Consider the following 24397-nt stretch of genomic DNA (forward strand, 5'->3'; position numbering starts at 1 on the left):
TAGGGAAAAAAATACTTAGACTTAAATGGAGCTTTATGTAAAGGGGACTCAAAGTATATAAAAGATAAGTTGTTATCAAAAATATAATTTTGTCATCCTCAAAAAAGGGGATTTTGTTGGAACCAAGTTTGTTTTATAATTACAAATTTGATGTTAACAAAAGTATTTTATGAGAACAATATATTTGACTACACAAAGTATGAAAGAAGATTTGTATTTTTGAAGACAATCTAAAATAAGATTAGTTTCAGATTTATAATTGAAGAAAGTATTTGACAAAGTTGAAAAGAAGATATGATCAACATCTTATCTACAATAAGATATGAATTATTTACAAGAATGTTTGCTCAAGATTTATCACAAGAAGATATAAATTTTTTACAAGAAGATTTGATCAAGATTTACCTACAAGATGATATGAATTATTTACAAGACAATTTGATCAAGATTTATCACAAGAAGATATGAATTATTTAAAAAAAGATTTGATCAAAATTTACCTACCAGAATATATGAATTATTTACAAGAATATATGATTAAGAATTGTTTACAAGAAAATACATTTATTATTTGCAAAGATATGATTCAGATTTTGACAAATGATAAAATATTAAATTGAACTTTGTCACATTCCTACAATCAATCTAGAAGAATATTATTTGTCATACTTAAAAAAATATTAACAATATCAATATGAAGAACTTACACACTCAATCTGAACAAGATACGAACTAAATAAATCTAGAAGAACTGGTCGTATTACATTTAGAAATAAAGAATTGGCTAATAACATATTATTAAGAAGCATCTAGTTCATAATTATTTTTGAATAAGATAATCTTTGACTAAGATAGGAATGAAGATACAATTCAAAATTAATCAATGACTAAATTGAAGCTCTAATTTTATCAATAAATAGATACTCAAGATTGAAGAAGAAGAACATTAAAAAATCTTAAAAGAGTAGAAAAAATCAAACTCAAAATTCCAAATTCATCTTACAGTTTCAAGAGAGAAATACTTTTTCGAATGAGAAATATTCTAAGTGTTTTTCTTATAGTGTGATAGTCATTGTTATAATCAGCATATGAGAAGCAACTACTTAAGTTCTAAACTTTTTTTTTCAAACCCCATAGTGGTTTTAATGTGGCTTCAACAATATGCGGTTATTAGATTGTGTGGAGAAGACTTGACTGGTAGAGTCAAGGTGTGTGCGTTTCTTAAAAGTCTGGGGTTATCAAGCTATTTGAGAAGATTGGCTTGGAGGGTCAGGTGCTTTGTAATTCAAGTTGTTGAAATAGTGGATTAAATCATTTTGAGTGAAGGGATTGAATGTAGGAAAGTTTTTGATGAACCAAGATAAATTACTTGTGTCACTTTATTCATGCACTCCTTAGTTTTTTTATTGTTTCTATTCCAAGTAAATCATCAAATCTGAACTTGTTTAATCAAATAATTAAAAAGTTATCAACTTAGTTAAACACAATGCAATCCCCTCCCCTCTCTCGTGTTTGCACCAAACAACACTTTAATGAGATGTTAAATCTTAATAACTAATGCATAAAGTTTAAAACAAGTATTATTCTCATACGGTGCGATAAACCGAAAAATCGACCGTTGCACTAATGTTTTTCCAAAAAAAGATAAATAATTTTTCTATAATACCCAATTTCTTTTAATACTTAATATAAACTCATCCACTTAAAATCAACAACAATAATTCACATCCATAGTAATTAAATAAATCAAATACACACATTTATTCTGCAGAAAATAAATAAATAAATAAATTCAAAGGTATCCTATTGTCATATGGAGATGTTCTACTTTTGTAAACTAAGTATCATCTCATAGTGTGAAGCATTAGCTTATCTGGTGTGGGGTACCAGAATCATCAATGTGGAGTTTAAAACACATTTTATGTGGAGAATAAGACTCGCCTATATGAAGTACATAGTTCATCCAACTAAATAATTATGGAGTACAAGATCAGTCTATATGGAACATAAGCTATATATTAAAAATGGTTCATTGTTAACAATCATGTTCATAAAATTATATTTATAATATAATATTTTATTCATAATTATGCTCGTCATAAAAATCATAAAGACAGTCATTAAAGAACACATATTCAAATAATCATAACTCGTCATTAAAAAAATAGTAAATCATTAAATCAAATAGTAAATAAATAAATTTCATAATCTAAGATTGTAATTTATAAAATCTCAAATTTAACATAGTTAAGTTTTCGAAAAATCTATTTTGATAATAATTACAATTTAAAATATTTAACTATTTTTTCATCTCAAAAATTCTTTAAATAAATGTGTCATAGAAATTTTAAATAATATGATTATTCACCTATGACAAAAGTATAATGTTTTTGTTTTCTATATATTTTTCTTTTCGTGAGTGACGTTTTTTTTTGTGAGACTATGTAACTAACTGTGCTAATCAGGTTAAGTTCTTAAAAGAAATGTCAATATATAATCCGATCACCTATAAATTGCTTTTGTATTCGTTCTTTTTAAAAAAATGCAACTATCTTCCGATAGTTTGTTTTGAAAACGTTACCTATATATCAAATTTTTTTTTTTTATTACGTATATATCTTAAACAATGACAAATCATGAATGTATCTACTATTCCATTAATGTAGCTGTTTAAAGTACCCATTAAAAACGTAATAAAAATCTAAATTTATTACTATTTAATAATTTATACTCTTAAATATAATTTCTCTTTTTAATAAAGTTATAAACACATCAATAATAATAATAATAATAATAATAATAATAATAATAATAATAATAATAATAATAATAATAATAATAATAATAATAATAATAATATTTAATAAAATTTCCTTAAGTCCTAGTACAAATAGCAAATGCTGATATTGTTAGGTTAAACTTATTGTCTCGGGTTCAAACCCGAAACCTCACAGTTGTGTGAATTATTTATGGTGGAATTTATCATCTCTTATAAGGTAAAAAAAAATATTCAATAAAATACACTACTGTAAATTTTGAAATTAGTCTTTGATTTTAGAATTTTAAATTTTCTCCTGGACGAAAGATTTCATTTATGATTTGGTAAGTAACACAAAGACTCATTGTAGGATTCGTATTCACAATCTACCTCAGGAACATTGGAGGTCAAAGATCATATTCATAACCATATCAAGTATCGACACTCCTTTATTTCTTGATGAAGCAACCAACACAAACACGTTGGAGCATTTTGCTTAAGTTTTGGTCAATTTGGTCATATTACACAAGACTTGAGAGAACGCATTTTGGTTAAACGAGAATGGTATGTATTTTTTGTTTACATCGATTATGAAAAATTATCACTGTTTTTGAATCTTGTAAGATTGTAGGACATTCCATAAATAACTGCCGATAATATATTCTAATGGTCATGGAATAGCTCAATTTGTTAAAGATGATACAGTTTTAAAGAAATTGGTAAATTATATGTCCCTAAAAACATGGATGCTTCAGATAACTATGAAACACAAGGTATAAACAATGAAAATCAAAGTGTTAGTATTAATTGTGTTTCTAGTTCTCCTTCTGTAGATCACATCTCTAATGATGAATTAGTAGGCAACACAATTAATCCACAGCTTTCTCCTTATGATCTTGAAAGAATGGATAACAATCACGATGAAACATTTGATTCAGATTCAATTGAGAAAGTGGTAGTAGATCCATACCCTTTAGGAGAAGATGGTGTCGAGTTACGTCTGGAAACAAATAAAATTCACGAGGTTTTTGGATCTAGCTTATCTAGCTCAAATAGCACATAACAATAAAAAAAAAATATATCTTAAATATTCAGATATGCGTATTATAGAATTTTGGAGTGATGCCATTTTAGAGGAGAATGTAGAACGAGAAACACAAGAAAAGCGGGAGGGGTTTGAATTGTGTTTTATTTTAAAACGACTTTAATAGAAAATGATGAAAACATAGATCAAAGAATATCAGAACAAGGCAACCAATTTATCTTGGATCACCACCCACACGGTAGCTACATCTAGTCTCTTCAACCTGAAGAACTTAATCCACTATTTCATTAACTGAATTATACTTCCAATAAACACCAACTATCCAACCAACTGTTTTCAAGTCTTATCAACCTTCTAAGTTAGTACAATCAAGTTGTTGAGGGATGTAGTCACTATTGGGCTAGGTTACAAAAGAACTGGTTTGAGGGTTTTTTGAGTAACTATCACAAAAAGGTATTTACAATGTTTTACTCTCATATAATATTTATAACACTAAGATAGGACAAAATATAAAGAGCAAGAGTGCAAAGATGATTGTATTGTGTTTGTCAATAAGATTTACACATCTTTTTATAGAGATTTTTAGGGTTTGTGGTCGTTGTCAGAATTGCAAAAAAATCAACATGTATCATGAAGTTTTGTATCAATTCTTCTGAGATTTATTCACCATTAATTCTTGTTAAAGTTATCGTTGAAATTGATTTTTCATATCTTGATATGGAAACATGTATCATGATCAGAGTGTTGGGCATATGTTGCATATCTTGATTTGGAAACATGTATCATGATCAGTATGTCCTATAGTCCCTTAAATGAATAACGAATTTGTGTTGTTGGGAATATGTTACAAAAATTTCTATTCTTCAGAGCGTTGACTATTTGAATTTTTGGAGCATTGATTTTTTCAAAGCTTTTGATTTCAAAATGGTTACTTCCATCAGAGTATTTCCTATCATAAGGTTTGACTTTTTATCAGAGTGTTGACTTTGAAACTAAGTCAGATGATTAGATGCTTAATATGATTATCATAGGCAGACGATTCCTTTCTTTTTCAAAGGTAAAGAGATCATATGCTTGTTGCAGTCATCAGAGCAAGACTAATTAGAGCATTGCTTGTATTATCAAAATAACCAAAGACACGTTTCAGAGTGTGTTTACTAGACATAGAATACAGAAATCAAAGCAGAGTGTTGGTGTTCCTTTAACTTAGATCAAACATAAGAAGATGCAACACAAATTCATATAAAATACCCGATATGGGAACTACACACTTAAACATAACATTAGAACTTTAAATTTTTCGCACAAAATAATTTTGTTATCATCGCAACAAGAAAGGGTCATAATTCTTCAAACCAACTTAGTTCTAGCAATCTCCCCCTTTTTGTTGATGATAAACATTTATTTTGGTAAACAAGTTTTAAATTTAAAGAGATACAAAAAATATTTATAACAACAAAGCTTCAAATTAAAATATGCATGATTAAAGTGTGATGAGAGACATTTTGACAAGATAGTTGATAAGCATCAATACTTGAAATTAATAAAGAACTTGAAATTTTCATTAAAATTGTTCAAGGCATTTTCTTCCTTTTTTCATCATACAAAAAGAGTAGACTAGCCAATACACAAAAAACAAATAGTAAAACAAAGGAAAAGAAACACACATAGACCCAAAAAAAAAAATACAAGGAACTACAAATTTGGGTTGGTCAACCTAGCTAACATGAAACTTATGGTAGTCTGAATGTTCTCCATGAATGCCTTAGTCATAGCTTCCAATAGATCAAAGTCTTCCTTTTAGACGAACTGGGAAGGATCAAACATGGGGCCAGAAGGTGTGACATATGTACTTCTGGAGGAAATTTTGTAGAACCTAAAGCAACATCAATAGAAATATCCAAGGAGTTTATTTCAATGTGTGGAATAATCAAGGAGTGTATTTCAGATTAACATCACTAGAGGGTGATGGGTTTTGCTTTGATAAACCTTTCGACGTGGATGTTAGTAGCTTTTTGGACCGATTGTTGTGGGCTTTTTGAACCGATTGTTGTGGGCTTTTTGAAGCTACAATAGCCATAAATATAGGATATCATTTGTTTGTCTAAAAGCAACAAAGATCTAGGAGGAAAACTACTTTCGTCGATCCATGTTGTCTCTTATCTAGTTGGCGACAAACAAGAAGACCTAGTTCCACTAGTTGGAACATCATAGTCTTGGTTTGGAGAGGGTAGGTGTTTATGGAATGTTGGAGTTGGGAGGTATTTTTGGAGTGTTAGTTTCAGTGGTTGATGGTGTTGGGTTTGGAGTGGTGGTCTTGAGAGGGAGGGGATGGGTTCTATGTCAAAGGATAGCAAAGTATTTAGCTAAGGTTGCTTTAAACATATTATAAAAGGTGTTAGAGTTAGAGTTAGTTGGGGTAATTGGTGTAGGATCGGAGGGATGGATAGCTAGGTTGCCTATATATATATATATGTCATACAATAAATGTGACTTATGTGACAAAGCACCTTGATGCAATGTTAATTTTCCAATGCACGTGATTTCAGAACTTCAAACCTTTCTCGAGAGACGTAAATCATAAATGTACAACCTTAACATAGACTAGTACTATTTACCAAGATACAATCTCAGTATAGACTAACACAATTTACTATGGTGTAGCATCAACACAGACTAGCACTACTCAATAATCTTGATAAGGATAAGGTGGACCATTAGAACACTTGAAACCACTATATGACCCGTCACGATTACTACTAACTATGAAATGCATGAGCGTACTCTAACTCTTTCACATCATTTATTATATAAATACAACTATCAAAAGACTTTGCTTTTAATACTCATTAAACCTTAACAATTTTTCAACACAAGTTTTGCATAGCATCCTTAGTTCTAAGTATACATTTTAGAACATTTTCAACAATAAAAATCATAAACACTTAAAGATCAAATTTACTAACACAAATTCATTTTTTTGAGCAAAAATCCAGAGTGTTCAAAGTTTGATTTTTATTTTAGAACTACTTTCACAATTCATGAATCTATCATTTTTGTGAAGAAAAATCCTTCTAGTATAAAACTAATTTTTTTTATAAAATTTCAAAATGTTCTAAAACAAATTTTTCTTTTAGATCCATTACTTCAACAAATAGATCTACAACATTAACGTAGGACAAACAACATTCTAACATGATTAATTTTAAATAAATAAAAGAAACTTAAAATGTTTAAAAGAAATTAAAAAAAAAAAAAAAACAACTTCTCTTAACCACTAAGGCCACACAATCTTGTTAGAGAAAAATGAAAAAAAGATTTATGACAAAACAAACATCAATAGAAAGAAGAGAATAAGAGAAGAAGCTCTGAGTTCACAAACCTTGATCAAAAGATGAATGGATTTGAAGTAAGGAAAGTTGGGCGAAAATGAGGGCTAAAGAAGGAAAATAAATTTTTTTTCTAACACTTATGACACCAAAAACCTAGTCCCAAAAAAATGTCAGGACATGAAGAAAAATATCTAGATATTTTGACTAAACAAATTATTACACCATCTAATGACTCTTACACAAATCCCATCACTCACTTTCCAATCTATTTTAGTAAGAAAATTTACTCTCGTCACAACTCGACTAACAAATGAATTTAACAAAAATATTTGTCGAGCATAATTCCTCCATAATTTGATTAAATTATTTCCTGAAAAATATTTTTAATCGTCTCAAAAACAGAGTTGTTTTAAAATTTCGCTTACGGTAAAACTGCCTTATGTATTTAGAATCTATAAAAAAAAAAAAAAAAAAGAATTTGCTTGCAATTTCAACTAATTTTAAGCAAAGAAAAAATATTTTTGATACTTAAATTCATAAAACAAAATTAGAGATTACAAACTCAACAATATTTCGATACAAAATACAGTAAAATTACTTAAATTACAATTTAATAGCTATGGATCTTACCAAACATCCTCTACACATAACTAAACTCTGAAATTACAAAAACCATTCCCATTTTTTACCATCCCAAAGAAAAAAAATTCAATGTTTCATTTGGATCTAAAACATACTTATGAAACAATGAATTACTAACTTCAACTACATTAACAACCACACCTTCACCTTAACTTTTTCAAAAGAAAAATGTACACGTGTTAAATGATACCAATGCTCACATAATGACAAAACTCATTCCTTCTCTTGCTAAGGGGTCACATTGATATGTGATTACTTTATTTACATTTAATTTTGAAAGGAATATAGTTCAGGAGTTTAAGGGTTTGTCATCATTAAAAAATGAGAGATTTGTAGAAGCCAGTTGGTTTGAAGAACAATGATCCTTAATTGTATTTTGATAATAACAAAAATATATGTGAGAATAATTTTTGTTTTAATGTATTTGTCTAAATGTGGAGACTCTAATAAAAATCTCTTAAAGTATTCATTTGATTAAAAGACTCATCGCTATGCAACACGCTTTCAAGACATGCATCAATGCGTCTGTTTGTGATAAGATCCTAAGATGATGTTTCTTTACTAGAACAATTGATTAAACAATAGAGTAACAAGAACCAAATTAATTTTGGTTGAGAATGTCATATTCGTAAGTGGTGACTTGTCTGCCTTGTTTTGAATATATCTAGAGGTCTAGATGTCTAATTGAAGTGATTTTTGATACATTGGAAAGCTTAGAGAGTTGTCTCAAACTTATCTTGTAGAATCAAGACCATATTCAGGGTCAAAATGGGCTAGATGTTAAACACAAGTTTGTGGTATTTTTATTGTTTTTTGGGGTTTATTAGAATAATAGTTAAATAAAATCAATATGCACAAATAAAGAGGTGTTCCTTTGATTTTTTTTTAACTATCTTTTAATTAAGACTAGACAAGACTATTATTAAGAAAGTTAAGGTAGTCACTAGGATTATTGTTTCTTTATTGTGGATTTTCTTTTCATGTACCAATCAACCGATGACTCGTAAATATATGTGTCACACACGTGTAGAAACGACACTTTGGATGAAATAAAATATTTCTATTTGAGAATTAAATGAGATTTTCTCATCATTGAGTTATTTGATTATAACCTGTTTGAATTTTATCATTGGATTGCTTACCATTGTGGCAATTCCTCTTGACTTATCAATCATCTTAATTGTGACGTCGTTCTTCTCAATCTCTTAATCAATTCCATCTTTTTGTATTTATTTTAATTTTTTCATATTTTTATCCATTCATAGTTTAGGTTTTTCATCCCTTTGTGACTCTGGTCAACACGCCTCAATGCTCGCTTTGATTTGTTTGCCTATGATAAGTGCAAATAATTTTTTTTAACCTCTAATTTGATGCTCCGAAGATAGTTAATCTTGTATTAATCACAACATTCAAGCAATCTCTGATAAACAAGTTTGAATCAAGTCAATCATTTGAATGAAGCATCTAAAACAACTTGTTTTGAATTCTCTGATTCAAGCGTCTTTGAAATGAGAATGCTTTGATTCTCACATCCTTTTATTATTCTAACATAGCATAAAGTGATATTTTATTAAAAAGGAATGGGCGAAAAACGACAAAATAATATTATTTGAAATTCGCGCCAGCTGTCCAATATAATAGAATCAATACAAAGGCATACCAGAATTGTGCAACAATTTCCTGCAACGTTACGAAAACCCTAAAGGAATCATCAAAACCCTAGTAGTGGTTGTAAACCTCAAAAGCATGATTGTATTAAGTTAGAAATTTTAGATGACTAGAACATACGTAGGTGACTAGTAGATTTTCTAGTGGTTGAAAGAAATCAGTTTGATTTAGCGGATTAAATCCTTCAATGAGAATGGAATTGACGTAGTTATTGTATTGGTGGTGAACCAAGATAAATCAGTTTTATGATCTCCCTTGCTTATCTCTCTATTTTTTATGTTAAAATTGTCTTAAGTTTCTAACCAGAAATCTTTTCAAGAGAAATCTTCTTAATTTTAAAAACACAATTCAACCCCTTTTTTCTTTTGTTTTTCATCCTTCAAAAACAAAGTTGAATAAGAATTGAAAAGTAAAAGTGCTTGAGGAATGAAAGTGAAAACGAGGAAGAGAAAGATCAAAGCTAAGTTTGGCATATCTGCCATGTTGTAGAAGAATGTTTGATCTACAAGTAGAAGGATGGATCAATTTTATTCGAGTGAAGAAAAGCTCAAGTACCAAACATGGTAACGAAGAAAGCTCAAGTAGCAAACCTTGTAACAATGTTGAAGCAAGTCTATGTCTCATGGCTATACATAAAAAACACGAGGTTAGTGAAGATGAAACTGGATTTTTACCTACCTGTAAACAATAACAACACACTTTTGTATAACTTCTCGAGGACGCAAAATAATTTATTGAGAATGATAGTTAATTTATTAATTTAAAATAATTTTTTTTATTATACATATATATATATATATATATATATATTATTTTTTAAATATTAATTTATTGTTCAATTATCTTTTCTATCACACAGTAACTATGTCAAATAATGTCACACTGATGGACAGATATCAATTCATTTTTATAAAAAAAAAGATTTTTCCAAAATGAAAATCAAATTGCATAAATTAGAGATAAATTAGTACATACTTTTAAATATAATTTCTTAAAAATTGTCATCCAACGTAAGCAATTAACAACAATATACACGTCTAAAAGTTCTAATACCAATAGGGTATTTTGAACCATAATTTACATAATTAAGAATTATATCACAAGTACATTGAAAAATTAATAATAAATTATATTAATAATAACACATTGATAGAATATGATTATTAATAATATAATATTAATCATAAGTAAAATAATTTAATTATTTAACTTATACAAAAAATTACACATCATTACTCGCGATGTGTGAAAGTACAAATTAATAATTATTTTTCTTTAATTAGTTCAAGCTACACGTTTCATTAGGAAATAAACAAAATGCTCGTTTTATGTGGAACCGTCGACGTGTTAATTGATTAAGTGTAGGTTTCTTAGGTAAATCATCTTATTAGTATAAATGTATAAGTTTAAAAAGAAAACAAAAAATTGCTGAATTAAAAACCCAAAGCATACAAGTATATCAAAATTAAGGGTAGTTAAATAAATTTGAGGTTGCGGTTGTGGCAGCTGAGTAATAGAGAGCAAACATTTTTATTCAGGAACATTTTAAGAGGTGAATAATTTAAGTATTTAAACCTTCTATGGTATATCCATTTTAATAATTTGGGATAGAAAAAGAGTTGAATAATTTAAATAGTATTTTATAGAAATAAATTTGATCAAAAACCTAAATCTATTGGAAATCGGGGTTTTATGAAATCTTAGATTATGAAATCAATGTATTTTACTATTTTGGTTGTTGATTTGCCCTTTTTTTTATGATATAAAATAGTTTGAATATTTGTTCTTTGAATGATTGTTTTATGATGTGTTTCTTTTTTTAAATGATTGTGGCAATTATAGATTTGAATGAAATATTATATTTTAAATATGATTTTATAATAATTGTTAAAAACGAGTTATTTTTTGGTATGTGTTTGAGATTCACTTATGCTCCATATAGACGGGTCTGGCTTCATATAGATGGGTCGTATATCTCACATGAGATGAGTTTTAAACTCCACACGAATGAATTTGGTATCTCGCGCACAAGATTAGCTAAATCACATAAGTAATACATCTCTATATAACAATGGGATTCCATTGAATTAATTGATTTATTTTATACAAAATAAATGTGTGTATTTGATTTATCTATATTATTCTAGATGTGAATTATCATTGATTTTAATTGGATGAGATTATATTGATTATTGGAAATAACTATTTTAATTTAGAAATTTATTTATATTATTTAAAATTTTGAAGAATATTTTTGGAAAAATGCAAGTGTCATGGTCAATTATCTAGTTACCGCGCTGGCTGAGAATCATAATTATTTTAAAATTGTGTGCATTATTCAATGGGATTTCACATCTGATTAAAGTGTTGTTATCAAGGGTTGAAATTGAGATCGTTGAGAGCTAAAGAGTTCTACACTTTTTAGGAAAAATTATTCCATTAGAGTAAGTTAGTAGATTCGGAATATGTACACATAGTGGCTACATCGTAATTTATTTCATAATTAGTTATTAAATGTCCAATTTTAAATATTTTGATTATTAACAAATTTTCACATGTAAGGATTTATTTAAGAGTTTTTCTATATTATTATAACATTTTTTAGACAATTAATTATATATTGTTAGTACCTTACTCTCTTATATAAATATAAATGTTTTTGTCTGTTGAAATTACCAAACTCATATAACTATGATTTATTTTTTTTGAATCAGAGCCACGTTGAACCTAGATCGGACAATGGTATGGGTTTACTTTACTTTACTTTACTTTTATTATTTTTCTATCTGTTTTTTTTAAAGAAAAAAAAAAGCAAAACAAGGGATTATAGGATTGCTTCTAGTAGTTATAAATTTTACATGCTATTGTGTTCGATAATAGGTCTGGTCAACTCAATGTTTGATTGGTGGTGGTGTGCATATTTATGGCGAGTAACAAGTTTGGGATTAATGACGCACTTGCTGAGGCTCTCAGCTTGATGGTTGCAGCGATGCGAGAATAGAAGAATGTTACTCATCAGTTTTAGAGGACCCAATTCAGAACATTAGATATTGTAGACCCTCGATACGTAGAACTTTCTAATTTGAAAAAGAACAATCCACCATTTTTTTCCGGAAATGTGGTCTAGTTGAGCAAGGAGACTGGTTGTTGAAGTAAGAGAAAATCTTTCAACTTATGTAGTGTGCTGACAGTTAAAAGGTTGGCATCATCATTTATATGTTAGAGTTTGATGTCAAGCATTGGTCGAATTGTGCTAGAGGTTTGTTGACAAAAGAAATCCCTGTTACTCGGGACAAGTTTAAGGAGGTATTTCTGAAAAAAGTAGTTTCCCCATATTTTTCACATTCAAAAGGAAACTGAGTTTCTTCATCTTCGTCAAAGAGATATGTCAGTTGCAAAGTAGGTCGCCAAGTTTAAAGTTCTATCAAGATACTTATGCTATCTTATGGACAATTCAAAAGACAAATAAAAGGCAATCAAATTTAATCAAGGACTAAATCTTGTATCTGACTTTGAAGAGTACGCTCTCAAACGTGCCTATGGTGAATCTGTTAATACAAACAAAAATCTAGATGTTCTGCCTATAATTATCATTTCAACCAAAATGATCGTTTTCCTCTAATAAATATGTCAAGCAAAATGATCGCATGTCTCTTATACCTGTGACAAATGTCGTATCGTTTGACTGTAATAGAATGTTAACATTCTGAAAAGTCAATGCTTTGATTAAAAAACAACACTTAAGATAGTCAATGCTATAATGGAAGTAATCCCTCATAAATGAAAAGTTGTGAAAAAGTCAACGATTGGAATAATCAACGCTCTAAAGAAGACAACTATGTTTATCCTCTAGTCAACATCTTAAATCTATTAATTGTCTAAAACTTGTTGTGACATCCTCTACGATCTTCCCTCTTAAATTAGAATTGAGGTGAATCATTCAAAATCTTTTCATATTATTGAACTAATATAGAATTTGACATATAACATTCTCTCAATGAGATTTAGAATCCAAGAAATAGAATTTATGTCAATTAAGACACAATCTAGAGCTGATGTAAATTAGCCCGATAGTGGCAACAATCTATCATCCCTAAGAGGTACCTGAAGAGGTACAACAACACTTATGAACCTCAATGAAAATCTCCAAGAATGTTGAAGAAGGGATCTAACAGTGACATCATAGAGAGGCTAGAGAAAAATACTCAAAGCCTGAAAGAGGCAGAGTAAACAATACATATATGCTATTATTGAAATTGTGGATTAAGACCTTGAATGTACTGAGAAACAATTTCTCTATAAGGGGAGGACTGAGAAACAATACTATCTGTTTTTTCTCTTAGTTATGTTCTCTATGATTCAACCTCTTTCTCTCTAAACCTGTTTTAATCGTAAGTTTAATGATTTGATAAAGAATATACTTTTTCTTGAGTAATTGAAGTATTTTTCATAAACATCAAAATACAATTCAAACTCCCTTTGTCTTGTGTTTTCTAGCACCTTCACTTATTACCTTCAATGCATGAATGTATTATATTATTGTTTATCAACACGTGCCTTATACTATTCTAGGAATGGATTGGTTGTCATTGAATCTTGATGCCATAAATTTTTCTAACAAATCACTCTCTGGTGCACCTCAACTTATGCATATTGTTTCATCTTTGTTTGAATCTTTGTGTTTGCTTTAGCTTGTCATAAGTATTTAGTTGAGGGAGCTCAAAGATACATGCTCTTATTTTCTTCTAAGAAAGAGGTTGAGGATATTTGGACTTTGATGCAAGTAGTTTGTGAGTTTCCTGATGCATTTTTTAAAGATATCTCAAGATTACCCCTAGATAGATTATTATAATTTTTCATTGTTTAGTGTTAAGTAATGGTCCAGTATCAATAGCACCTTATATGATTTTAATACAAGAGTTGGATGAACTTGATAAACAAATGGAAGATTTATTAGGAAAGTGATTCATTAGGCCTAGTGTGTCAATATGGGAAGCATTAGTATTTCTACTGAAGAAGAAAGATGGGAATATGATGTTATGTGTAGACTATAGAAAGTTGAATAAGGTTTGTAGCTATACTTAGGTAGGCCTGTAACTGAAGGTGCATACATGAGAAGAGGGGTTGATTTGTGTTTGTCAATGTTTTATCCTTTTTAATTATTTATTCAAGAACTGGTTCGGGTTTGGTGATTTTAACTAAAATAGAGGCAATAACAATTAGGCTTAAGTAATCAGAGAAAGCAGTAACATAAAGCGTGTAGAAATAAAGTGACACAAGTAGATTTATCCTGATTCACTACCAACTTAGTAGCTACATCCAATCCCTTCACTTAGAAGGATTTAACCACTAATTTAAATTCTTGAATTACACAGAACTTGACCCGAAAAGTCATTCTTCTGAAAACAACATGACACCTATAGGCTTTTTGAGGCAAACAAATACCTTGACCCTACAAGTCATGTCTTCTCCACACAACCTGAAAACCACAAATTGTTGAAGGAACACTAAAACCACTATTGGATTAGGTTACACAAGTTTGGAATGAATTATGTTTTGCTTGTACTAAGTAGATTGTTACAATTAATTTCTCACACTAAAACACTTTAAAAATATTTCTTTGAGAAAGTGATTATCTAGAACATAAACCTTTGAACTTTGAATACTTGGGAAATTTGAGCACACAAAGGTTTTTCTAAATTGTATGGATTTCTAAGTTTAAGATTTCATGATTTCTTCTTTAGCCTTGAGTATCTTTTTATATAATAGATTAAAGTTTCACTTTTGTCCTTGTAAAGTTTGGATCATATCTTTCTTGTAAACAAATTTTGAATGTATCTTCTAGTGAACAATGTTTTGACGATATCTTCTTGTGAACAATATTTTGACCATATCTTCTTGTGAATAATATGTTGATATATCTTCTTATAATCAATATGTTTACCATATCTTCTTGTGAACAATATTTTGGTCATATCTTCTTGTGAACTATATTTTAACTATATCTTCTTGTGAACAATATTTTGACCATATGTTTTTGGTCATATCTTAATTTCACCTACGTTAAAGATTTTCTTCAATTACAATTCTGAATCATATCTAATTTCATATTGTGTTCAAAAACTTGTTCATGTGAATCTTCCTTCATACTCTTGATTGATTGGAGTGGGAAGGGATTCGTGCTAGTTCTTGAATATTCAAAAACTCTTATTTGGCTAGTTCTTTTCTTTATAATGAATTCTTTCAATCAGGGTCATTGATTTTCCACATAGCCATTGACTTTCTTATTGGAGTGAGATGTTGTGTTTTTTGGATAATAAAAGTCCTAGGCATAATATCAGCTTTGAGTTCATGGTTTGAACAATCTATTCAGAGTTAATGATAGCTTGATATAAACTCTTTAGAGGCACGAGTTTGTGGGCATCAGAGGCACACAAGGGCTTTATAGTTATGCTTCAAATTTAGTCTTCAAACAGTCTTTAGTGGTAGTCTTGAGATACAATTATCAGAGGCAGTCTTTAGACCTAAACCTCATAGCCAAACATCAAAGGCAATCTTTGTAACTTTCAAAGGCACGTTGCTTTCAGAGGTAGATGTGTATGGTTTTATGTTCCTCTGATCTCATCCTTGTAGGAACCAAGTGAAGGTACAAACACGAGAAGGGGGGGTTGAATTGTGTTTCCCAAAGTTGTTAACTTTATGATAATTTATCAAGCAATCAGGTTCAGAGGCAGCAAACAATGAAAGCATACATAATTGATCACATAGATTTATCATGGTTCACCACTAACTTAGTTATATCTAGTCCCCTCATTCAGAAGGCTTTAATCCACTAATTCAAATACCTTGAATTACAAAGCACTAAACCCTCCATGCCATTCTTCCCAAACAGCCTGACAACCGTAGACTTTTGAGGAATTAACAACATTGACCCTACAAGCCAAGTCTTCTCCTAACAATCTAACAACCTCAGATTGAAGAAGGAACTAAACCATTATCGGGTTGCATACAAAAGATTAGAACTTTAAGTGTTTGCTTCTAACAAAGCTGATAAAAATAAAAACTCCCACACTCTAAGAAAAAAACACTTAGAAAATATTTTTAAATTGAACAAGTGTTTCTCTCTATGAACTCTAAAAAGTAATTTTGGAATTATGAGCTTTGAGTTCTTCTCCTTTTTTCTAATTTTTGATGATCTTCTTCTTTAGTCTTGAGTATCTATTTATAGTTAAAATTAGGGCTTCAATTTTATCGTTGTTTAATTCTAAATTGTATTTTCATTCCTAGCTTGGTCAACAATGATCTTATTCAAAAATAATTATGAACAAGATGATTTGTGATAATATGTTCTTTAACCAATTCTTTATTTCTGAATCCAATTTGAGTAGTTCTTCTAGATTGATTTTGATCAGATAGAGTTATAAATTCTACAGATTGATTTTGCTCGTATTTTGTTCAAATTGAGTTTGTAAATTCTTTAGAATGATTCTATTCATATTTTGTTGTAGATAAATCTTGATCAAATCTTGACCATCTAATCTTTTCAACTTGGTCAAAGATTATCTTCAATTATAAATCTGAATCAAATCTTATTTTAGATTTTATTCAATTATACATTTGAATCAAATCTTATTTACATTTTTTTCAATTATAAATCTAAATCTATTTTTTTATAGATTTTCTTCAATTATAAATTTGAATCAAATCTTCTTTCAGATTTTCTTCAATTTATAAATCTAAGTCAAATCTTGTTTTAGATTTTCTTCAATTATATATTGAATCAAATCTTATTAGATTTTTTTCAAAAACACAAATCTTCTTTCATACTCTTTGAAGTCAAATATATTGTTCTCGTTAAATACTTTTGTTATCATCAAAACTTTAAGTATAAAACCAACTTGGTTCCAACACCAAGTTGGTTTTCCACTTATAGTTTGATGTTAATAAAATGATTCTATAAGAACAACAAATTTGGATTAATGGCTTCATTAAATATGAAAAAATTGGAAGAATAAAATTAGAGAAAGGTACTAGAGGAAGCGACCAGTGGAAAGTCACCAGCGGAAGTGAGAAGATGATGAGATTAGAGGAACACAAAATATACTAGTCCACCTCTGAAAGTAATGTGTCTATGAAGGTTACGAAGATTGCTTCTGATGTTTGGGTTTGAAGTCTGGGTATGATGTTTAGGTCTGAAGAATGACTCAAAAACTGAGTCTATAGACTGCCTCTAAACAGCTTATATCAAGCAATTATTAACTCTGAAGAGATTTTTCAAACCATACATTCAAAAGCTCATATTCCGCTAATCAAAAATTGCATCACACTCAAAACGTTGCCTCTAATATGCAGCTTCTAATGTTGCACCGACTTTGATGATTCAACAAGGTGATTTTTCCCAATGCCACTAATTCTAAGTCACACAATTCTTCCTCTGACTATCACTATTCAATAAACACAACCTTTCACTCCAACAAAAAATTCAATTGCTTCAATGGAAAGTCAACGACTGAAATTGAATGAATTAAGTATGCAAAGAAAACTTAGCCGAATAAAAAAGTATGAGAAAAAGTATGATCAAGATCTCATAAACAAGAAGAAATGAAATATTCACAAGAAGATTTGATCAATATTTATCACAAGAAGATATGAATTATTTACAAGAATTTATCAAGATTTATCTACAACAAGATGTGAATTATTTACAAGATTTGATCAAGAATTATCTTAATGAATATATGAATTATTTACAAGAAGATTTGATCAAGATTTAACATTAAAAGATATGAATTATTTATAGAAATATTTTATCTAGATTTTTCAAAAGGAAGATATGAATTATTTACAAGAAGGTATGATCAACAATTAAGTACAAGAAGAAACACTCACAATAACATACATTTATTATTTGCAAGATATGATTCAGATTTTGCCAGGACAAATGAGAAGCCCAACCTATTCTATAAATAGATACTCAAGTTTGAAGAAGAAATTAAGAGAACTCACAAGCAAAAAATTTCCTAAGTCATTAGAGTTCATAAGGTTAAAGTCCAGAGAAACACTTGCTCAAAAGAAGTATTTTCTAAGTGTTTTCTAGTGTGAGAGTCATTGTTACAATCATTTAGTTAGAAGTAAATCAATTTGTTCCAAACTCTTGTAACCCAACCCGATAGTGGCTTTCATGTTTCTCAAGCAATCTATAGGTTTTCAGGTTGTGTTGACAAGACTTGGCTTGTAGAATCGAGGTGTTTGTGTTGCTCAAAAAGCCTATAGGTGTCACGTTTTTTTGAGAACACTGGCTTGAATGGTCATTTGTTGTGTAATTCAAGTTTTGAATTAGTGGATTATATCCTTCTGAGTGAGGGGACTGAACGTAGCTACCAAGTTGGCGGTGAACTAGGATAAATTCTTGTGTGACTTTTGTTCTGCAATTCTTGTTTTACTTTTGCCTCGTACTACTTAACCTGATTCCTACTACTTTTATTCTAAGTAAGTCCCCAAACCAAACCAATTTCAAATAAATTAGCAAAAAGAATCCAACTTATTCATACATAATTCAACCCATTTTTCAAGTTTACACCTTGAATCCTCTAGTCCCTTCCTCTGGTTACTTCCTCTGGACAGTTCCCTTGGTATTTTCCTCTAACTTTCTTGTTCTAATTGTTGCGCACTTAATGAACCCAATAGTCTGAACATATTGTTTTGATAAAATACCTTTGTTAACATCAAAATGACAAGAAAACCTACTTGGTCCCAATAAGGTTTCCACTAAAAATAAATATCTCTTGCTTAGTATAGATTTATTTTTGAGAGGATCCTTAGTATTTTTTAAGATAAACTTGAGGTCTAGGTACCATCAAGTTAGGGTCAAGAGTAAAGATATTCCTAAGAAAGCTTTTAGGACAAGATATGGACATTATATGTATATAGTGATGCCATTTGGAGTTACCAATGCCCCTGCCATTTTTATGTATTATATGAATCAAATTTTTAGACATTTCTTAGATAATTTTGATGTGGTGTTCATAAATGATATATTGTATGCAAAACCTGAGGATAGTATTGCAAGTTTTAAGAGATAATATATTGTATGCAAAACCTGAGAAATACGAGTTTTGGCTTGAGACGGTGAAGTTTTGAGGACATACCGTCTCTAGTAAAGGAGTAATAGATGACTCTAGTAAGATAGATGCAATACTAAATTGAACACTACCTAAATTAGTGATAAAATAAGGAGTTTCATAGGATAGGCGGGTTAGTATAGAAAATTTATAGAAGGATTTTCTAAGCTAGCCTTACCTCTCACTACGTTAACTTGAAAAGGGAAAGCTTTTGTGTTGGACCAAGAGTGTGAGGATAATTACCTATAGTTTAAAGGAAAAATAGTTTTTGTACCTATTTTAGTTATACCACACCCATCCATGAATTGTGTGGTTTAATGTGACATCCCTAAAAATGGTTAAGGATATGTTTTGACGCAAGAAGGGAATGTGGTAGCTTATGCATCTAGACAACTTAGGTCACACAAGATGAATCATCCAACCAATGATCTTTAAGGTTTTCGTTGAAACCAAATTATTTGATGAAATATGCCCCCTCACTTGTTTTGATAATAACAAAATTGTTTGTGGGAAAAACTTGATGCTCTAATGTTGGATACAACATGTATTTCCCTTTTTGCTAAGTCTGATACAATAATCAACATTGTGTTGAAACGCCTCTAATAGAACAAAGCATTTGCAATTCTTTTGCCTTTGACAATAACATCAAGTATCTCATCATCTACTCTAAACTTACATTCTCTGAAAAGTCAACGCTATGAAAAAAGTCAAGTCTCTAAAGACAAAGCAATTAGCGCATCCTTTGATACACATTTTGGATCAGCTAATTGTTTAAAGATCTCAAGACACCTTTGATCATAATTCCGACTAGTTTCCAACTATTTCAAACAGACACGCATAATCAGTACAAGATTAGTCTTTTCAAGAAAGTCTCTCTGTCAAATCATTCCACAAAGATACAACGCAAAACTTCATGGATTATTCTAATTTTCTGCAATTAGTACAACGACCAGAAATCCTAATTGTACACTATAAAGGACGTACCTCCCTCAAAGAAGAATGAGACAACAACGAACAATACACTTCACACAAGAAACAAGCGATAATCACATTTATATTATTGTTATCATCCTGTTAGTGCTAAGAAGATTTTTCTAAAGCAAAAATTGTAAACACTTTATGCAAAATCTTATTCAGATAAACCCCAAAACCTTTATGTGGTAACCTAGCCAAATAGAGGCTGCCTTCCTCAATAGTTTGATTGTAGTAAACTAGAAGGTTCAGAAGATTGAAGATAATCGGTTTGACTAGTAAGTGTTCAAGTGTAAGTTTGATTCAATGATAATTTAGTGAATTAAATCCTTCAAGTTGAAGGAAATGGACGTAGCTTCTATGTTGGTAGTTAACCATGATAAATTTTTATGTCTCTTTGCTCTATTTTCACACTTATGCATTATCTTATTTACTTTTGTTGGACTTTAGTCCTCTTAATCCTAATTTTGACATAATTAACAAACATACAATGTTCATACATCATATGATAAATCTAATTTTTTAACTGAGTAAGATTGCAGGAACAACAACTCAACCCTACATACTTGAGACAATTGCTTGAAACTCAAGGAATCAACAAAAGTTGAAATATTTACTGCGCAAATCGATTAAGCAATCGATTCTGTAAAAGGGTTGTATGAAAACATACAGTCTGTGATGAAACCATCGATTAGGCAATCGACTGGCACAATCAGTGATAAAAATTGTGCAAGTCAGAGAGAAGCCGTTTAGCATACTAATCGATTGGCACATCGATTGTTAAAATCACAAAGACTGAAGCAAATTGAATATATCGATTGACAAATCGATTGGACAAGTCACAGGGCCAACCCATGTAGCACACTAATCGATTGGACAATCCATTGTGAAAAATTCAATTATGACAGGTTTGGTATCAATCGATTAGGAAATCGATTGAGATGAACCAACTGGTAAATTCATTTCTCAAAAACATACTACCAAATCGATTGCCACGTTGATTTACTTGAAATAAACTAAGTTCCTGTTTTAAACCAAATCGATTGGCAAATCGATTGAAACAATATTTGAAGTTACAGGGAACTCTTAGTATATGGCCAAATCGATTATATAAGTAGTACTGCATCGATTATGTGACTTAATGAATCGACTACGTAATCGATTGTTTTGATCTCATTGTTGGAACAAAACACCTGACATCGATTATGCAATCGATTCATATATAAACTACACATAGTTTTCTGAAAAGTGCATTTAAATAATCGATTAGGTAATCGATTAGTTTGTATAGTTTCAAGATTCAAGAAAAACAAGACTTTCGATAATCGATTGGGAAATCGATTAAGCCTGCTTTATCACATTAATGAATCGATTGGTAAATCGATTTATCAGTTGTTTTTCAGAAACTATATAAACAGTTTTCAATCTTTTTCTCATAACTCTTAAGAACCTTTGATGACATTTTTTATATTACTTTTTCAGATCCAAAACCAACGATTATTCATAATCAAAAGAGAGCTGAAAAAGACTTCTTGAGAGAAAAAGAGAATCATCTCACAAACACTCAAATGGATAACAATCTTCTTATGTGAGATACATTGCTAGTGATTGAGAAAAACTATATACATCTTTTATACTTTCTGTAACAAAGTTTTGTAAAGAAAGAACTGTGGAAAAATCCAGTGATGAAACTGGTAGTTATCTTCTTTGGTGAGAGGGCTCATCAAGAAGAAACTTTGCTATGATCTTGGAAGAGTTTGGAGATAAACTCTGGGATACAGTGGCTGCAAAATAGAATAGAGAGAAAGAGTTTTAAGATTGATAGGCTGAGAGAGCTGGAACATCTGTAAAATACTTTCTAAGATTCTATTGGAAAAAGGCCGAAATCGTTTTGTTTTGGGACTGGACGTAGGTCGTCTGATTGATGACTGAACCAGGATAAAATTGCGGTGCACCATTCTCTAACCCTTACTCTTTATTTTCATTGTATGATTGTATGCTTGATCCTGATTGCATGCTAGACGTATTCTATTTTCATTAATATCGTTTGAACGAGTAATTTGGCATGCATGTATCTTGATTGATCTGTAGAACATTACTGTATATTCTAGACTAGTTATTAGTCAATACATGTAAGTGTGAGCCTTCACTTAGAATCAACTCCTTGGGACCGTGATTGATCTTGAGTTTAACTAAACTGTTCTTTTGTTAAAATGATATCAATCTTGTTTTAAACTGTCAGATATTTTAGACTATAGAGGTCATTATTTTACAACAATTGGTATCAGAGCCTAACTTTTTTAGAGTAATACTCATAAAAGAAACATGGCCTTAGTTGAATTTCTAGGAGAAGGTGCTTCACTTGCAAGGCCCCCTGCCTTCAATGGAGCCGCATACATGTTTTGGAAACATAGGATGTTGATATTTCTAGAAGCTAGTGGTATTGATATTCTAGATGTTGTAGAAAATGGACCCTACATACCTTCAATAGCTGGGACTGGTGATTCACTGATCCCTAAACCCAGATCCGAATGGTCTGAGGATGATAAGAAGAAGGTTGGATATAATGCTAAGGCTAAGAACATAATAACCTCTGCATTATCAGTTGATGAATTTTTCAGGGTCTCAAACTGCAAGACTGCTAAAGAAATGTGGGACACTCTTCAACAGACACATGAAGGAACCATAGATGTGAAAAGAGCTCGAGTTAATACACTCATGCATGAATATGAATTGTTTAGCATGAAGACAGATGAATCCATAAGTGACCTGCAAACAAGGTTCACTGACATTATCAACAACCTACATGCTCTAGGAAAAGTTATGGATAGTGAGCAGCAAATAGGAAAAGTCATGAGGTGTTTAACAAGAGAATGGCAGCCCAAAATAACTGCCATTGCTGAGTCAAAAGACATTGCAACCATGACTATTGCAACACTGTTTGGAAAGCTCAGGGAGCATGAAATGGAATTGCACAGGTTAGATGAGTCAGAACAAGTTAACAGTAAAAGAAAAGGATTAAATACTGAACAAGACAGTTGCTCAGATGAATCAAGCAGTGAGACTGATGAAGAGCCTGAGATTGGTTTACTTGTCAAAAAGTTTAAGAAATTTCTGAAAAAGAAAGACAACAAATTCAGAAAGCCATCCAGTTCTAAGACTAGTGACAACAAGACAATCACCTGTTATGAGTGCGGTAAAACAGGTCACATAAAGTCTGAGTGTTACAAGTTGCAAAACAAAAATAGAGCTACAAAAACTAAAGGCAAGGAACCAGCTACCAAAACCAGAAAAGCATATGTTGCATGGAATGACAACGAAGAATCCTCTGCCTCTTCAGAAGAAGAAGAAGCAAATTTATGTCTTATGGCAAACACAGACTCAGAATCTGAAAATGAGGTAAACTCTCAATCTAATCCATCTTATGATGAACTACAAGAAGCTTTCAATGAACTGCATGATGAGTATGTGAATTCTATTAAACAGTTGATAAGTACAAAGAAAATGCTTGAGCTAATGAAAAATGATCATAAGAAAATTGAGGATTTGTATGAACAACTGAAAAAGGACTCACATGACAAATCTGCAAGATGCATTGAACTTGAAAAAAACGTTGCATCATTAAAATCTGATTTATTGAAGTTTGCTAGTAGTGAAGATAAACTGAATGTCATACTTAGCAACCAGAGACATGTTAATGAGAAATCTGGTCTAGGATATAAACCCAATATGCATGTTAAAAGGAATAACACTAGATGTGGTATTGGTTATATGCAAACCAGAAATGTCAAACATAGTCAGAAATATGTTATTTCAAGGAATATATATGACATCTTTACTAAACCAAACAAACATTCAT

Source organism: Cicer arietinum, chromosome 6, assembly GCF_000331145.2.
Source record: "Cicer arietinum cultivar CDC Frontier isolate Library 1 chromosome 6, Cicar.CDCFrontier_v2.0, whole genome shotgun sequence".
Classification (NCBI taxonomy): Eukaryota; Viridiplantae; Streptophyta; class Magnoliopsida; order Fabales; family Fabaceae; genus Cicer; species Cicer arietinum.